This window comes from Clupea harengus, chromosome 20, assembly GCF_900700415.2.
Source record: "Clupea harengus chromosome 20, Ch_v2.0.2, whole genome shotgun sequence".
In the NCBI taxonomy this organism is placed as follows: Eukaryota; Metazoa; Chordata; class Actinopteri; order Clupeiformes; family Clupeidae; genus Clupea; species Clupea harengus.
The window spans coordinates 1,870,699-1,875,463 of NC_045171.1; the positions used below are offsets into that span (position 1 = coordinate 1,870,699).

The window sequence follows — 4,765 nt, forward strand, 5'->3', positions numbered from 1 at the left end:
GCCTTTTAAAATGATTGCAGAATGTCTGAATCATGCCATATAATCATATGATAGTGTGTGTAATTGCTTGAGTGATGTTTGGCGGGTCTATATCTGCTGCTGATTGCTATGATCAAGAGTGAAATGTGCTCTTTATAAGAAAAGTTTTTAGTGCAAATGCTTGTGAGGAAACAATGCTGATGTAAGCTGTGAATGTCCAGTTGAAACTGTGAAGTCGGTTAAACACGGGAAGTGTACCCTTTGGGGCCCGCGAGGAGGACGCAGGCTGTTAGAAGCCGGCCTATAGATGAATCACACCTCTGTTAAAAAACCCTGACATGGCCAAAGGGCATTGTGTGATGGAATGAAGATTTTGTGACCTTATAAGGAGAGGTCCGTGATGAAAAGACGGAAGCAGGAGCAGTTAAAAGCTGAGCTCAATGCATGTAGAGGGAGCTCCTCTTTGTTTGCTGAGCGCTTGACGACTTGGGGACCGAGTCTTGTTGTTTTTTCTTTTCTTTAAATTCTTGTTAACCTCTTTGACATTAAATCTTGGGGTACTTTTTAAATACCACAAAACTCGCTTCTGCGTCAGTTAATGAAGTGAGTTGAGCTCCGCGCCCCGCTACACACCTCCCTTAATTACACCTGTCAGACCAGCAGCCTGTGATCCGGAACGTCCGATACCTAAGAGAGGTGGGGACCTTTGGCACAGAAAAACCTGTCGACTGCGTGGAACAGGTGAGTTGTCCCTCTCTTTCATTCTAGAAGAGAGTACTTGAAGGTGATCTCAGTAGGCACACTGATTGATCCCTTTTAGTATCTAGGCTGAAACATACAATTAAGGCTTGGTTTCATGATGTGACATGATTTCTCTGAACTAAGTTGTATTCTGATTTGCGTGGCCAATAACCGTAGTAATTACTTGTGAGAGTGTGTGAAAAACTCAGGCGTCGAAAAGCACACAATGATTCTATAGGTGGACACACTTATGCATTTCTTAACAATTCATTGTCCTATGTGAGCTAGACAGTGAATATTGTGCACTCTGATTTCTGTAATTCTAATGAAATCCTGTGTTTTGTGGAGCACTACTGTGTTTTAGCCCACTGCACCACCATAGAACCATACTTCCTCTCCATATAGATCACATGAAGGAAGAGTTTTTTATTATTTGTATTATTTATAGTAGAAAAATAAACATAAACACTATCATGATGTTTGCTTCAGACAAACATTTGCATGGTATTTCAAATTGTCAGTTTAATGCCAATTTATTGTCATAGTTGAGGGTTTTTACAGGGTTTTTTAAACGTATATAAATATTTTGCCAAATGCAACAGTTTAAAGCGTTTCATAACTTTGATCAGTTTTAGCACTCCTGATGGTGTTTGCAAGGCAAGTCTGTTGGCTGTTAGCCAGTTAGCATGCTAGTTTTAGAAGAAAAAAAACTGCCCTGTCTCGTAAGGGCATAGTCTACTGGACGCTTCCCATATTGTGCCCACACTCTGCGCCAATTCCTGTTCCCATGTTAAAGATGCTACGGAGAGCCCATCATGGTCAAAACCCCACTGAACCCATATGGAAGCTCTGTAAGTTAGCTCTCATGAGGGTCCCATGTCCCAAACCCACAGCACAGATAGCTCATTGTCGACCTATACTGGGCCACATTGGCAAATGATCCTGAGGGCCCATCATGGCCCAATCCACAATGGACCTGTGTGGGATTTCCATGGATGAGCCCTTGTGGACGATTCCACAGAGACCCCACTGGGGCTCCGTTTAGAATTTGTATGACTCTGCCCGCAGAAAATCTGAACTGGGCCCACATATACACACTTGCTCTCTTAGTTCCATAACTTGTTGACATTTTGGCTCATATGTGTTAATGTGAACTGTTGTGCGGCTGTTCTTTACAAGAAGGATACTGAGAGGATATGTTTCTGATTCTGGAAATAGATTATTTTGCCATATTGCATACAAATAGTAGAGCAACAACAAGACAATGAGTTATTTTCAGTCATTTTATTTTCCAGTAATATCAATATGACAGTAGTGATGCTCACAAGACATCTACAGTACATATTCATCTGTCACATTGTGTTCTGTGATCAAGACGTGATGTGGTGGTTCCAGACTGGGACAGCATCAGTTTGGGTTTGGTTCTGTTTGGAAGAGGAGAGGATTGTCAGAATTGGATTGCAGTACTCATCATTTCAGCAATCTCAAAGATATACGATGTTTCACCATAGGATGCAGGAGGTCATACTCACAGCATCCATAGAGTTTGTTGATCCTCAGGATGTCAGTGGTGGACAGTCCCTGTCTCTGTCCAATTTTCACACGTCGGTTTGGAATTGGAGTGATTGTCTCCCTTCCATTCTGGACTGTGAAAGCAGTTCTACAGAAGGAAATTTGAACAGTGATTTGTAAAAGTTTTATAAAACATATTTATATTTAGTAATGTAAACAGGTAAAACAGCTCTTGATGAATACGTTTTATTCAGTGGGTCCCATTTTCTTACCTCCCATAATGCATCACAGAAGAGTAGTCATATGGAGTGTTCAGGTTGTTGGTGCGTTGTTTCTTGAAGTTGTGAGTCATTCCTGCCAAAAGACAGACAAACAAGAGCTTTAAAAACATGACTATCTCTCATGAAGAATTATTTTAGATATAGTCGGTGTTCATTTGAATTGTTCTGAGAGAGAATTAAGCATAAGTAATATGGCTTACGTGGGTTGATGTAATTCCAGTTGATTTTCACATACTGGTCTCTGTCACTCCTGGTTTGCTCATGGTAGAAGCCCAGAGCATGGTTGAGTTCATGCTGGATGATGCCGTGGTAAACACAACCGTTCTTTTGGAGGGAGACCACCTGTTTGCCTCCTGTCCTCCCAAGGCTGGAGAAGCACCTGAGAAAGATGGGCGGAACAATGACAGCAACAGTTACAACAGGGTGTCATTAACTTATATTAGTGTATGTATTAATTACTGTAAGTTTGCTTTCATTTGTTCACAGAATTATGCTTTGCAACCAGGATGTGTTTAATGACATTATGTTACTAATTACCAGTCAGTCACACACTAATCAGCATTAATGAATATTTAGTAGTAATTCTGCAGGTAATGCCAAACTGGTATTCATTTAGTAGTGGTCTTCACTGGTGTCATTACATTGGATCTTTACATAAAGTGTTACCAGCAGGATAATTAGTGTGGGATTTACATTTAAGAGAGAAAAGCTATGCTCCAGGAAGCAGGTGTATGTGGACGTAGACATTTTCAACACTCTACAGTCGACAAACTCACCCATCTCTGTTCTCAATGCTGATGTAGTCCCTCTGAGTCGAGCGAGCAACAAACTGAACACAGGTTTTTCTGTTGAAGGTTGCCATGGCATTTTGAATTTTCCTCTTAGCAGCGGATGCTGAAAAGCACAACAAACATTAAGCACCATTGCTCAATGGGGGTGCTTTGAAATATATATATTGCATATTAAAAAATACAACAAATACTTACAAAACTGAGAGTTGACTGTGTAGGGGACCTCAACTTTCCCATTAGAAGACTTCTTCCATAAGCAGTTGTTGTTCCAGCAAGCCAGAGCATTCCTGGTTCTTGGCACAACAAGATCTCCTTCCATTAAAAGCTCACTGGAAGCTGAAAGATGAAATGTCATTTTTGAAGTTATTCTAGTGACACTGTAAATGTATGCCAACGATCATTTAAATGAAGCAGTTAAATAGTTTGAATAATGAGAAACAGACCATTATTGGTTGCCAGAATCTGTGTAGTTATGTCCACACTGTCAGACTCCTCTATGAGAATCTCATTTTCATCACCGTCCTCCTGAGAAAAAATAAAAACCAAAATGTTCAAATAAAATGTCCAGCTTTAATTAAATATAAAGCTCTTTAAAACGACTCTGCCTCTGGGTTTTGGTCAGACCCACCTCAGGCTCCTCAAAGACAATCTCATTTTCATCACCGTCCTCCTAGAGACAGATCAAATAAAAAAGGTGAAGATGAAACGGTACAAACAAACGATTAGTATTTAAAGATAGAGTTCTGAATATCTCAGGCATTCTTACCATGACAGGCAGAGCCATGGACAGGCCAAGCAGCAGCACAAGAAGGGAGATGGAGGCTCTGAGGTCCATGTTGCTTTAGTGTGTGGAGATGCTGTGGACGGCTCCTTCACTGGGGCTCGGTGTGTGAGACCCATCTCACCTGAGCTTTTATACAGCCCTCCGCAGGTGTGTCTGCAGGGGGATTTAGGCCGGCTGTCAGGGTCAGGTGTCTAATGGAAGCTCTTATGGGAGGACACCACCACCTCTCCCAGAAATTCAACAACTGAACAAAGACATGATGGTGAGTTTATTTGTTTTGATCACCTTCTAAGATGGCGTTAGCCTCTGATAGTAGTGACATCTTGAAGCATAGCCTTAACTGAAAGGTGTTGTTTGAAGACCTGCAAGGGCAGCCTATAAAGAATAATTAGATATTATTACCAGATCATATCAGCAGAAAAATTCTTACATCTTTTCAAATTTGAAATACTCACAAAGATGTCCTCAGAAATCCAACCACTGCACTAAGGCATACTATTTCTGTTTATTTGTCCTCATCATCTCTTAAAATCTCTACATTTTGAGAGAAGTTTCAAAGTAAGGTGTGCCTTGGTAGTCAAAGACACACAAAGCCATGCTGCATTAGTTTAAGAGATTAATATTGCAGACTAACTGTACTCAGGAAATGGAACCGTACCAATCAACAAGATTAGACT

At 40.8% G+C, this 4,765-nt stretch overlaps 1 long non-coding RNA gene across 1 annotated transcript; it reads right to left on the reverse strand.

The window, feature by feature from the left end:
- Positions 1–1,989: 1,989 nt before the first annotated feature.
- Positions 1,990–2,969, reverse strand: LOC116225253. The gene is made up of 3 exons (XR_004166004.2): positions 2,714–2,969; positions 2,253–2,586; positions 1,990–2,144 (listed from the first exon to the last, which is right to left on the reverse strand). It is a non-coding gene; the product is annotated as an uncharacterized LOC116225253 (long non-coding RNA).
- Positions 2,970–4,765: the final 1,796 nt, after the last annotated feature.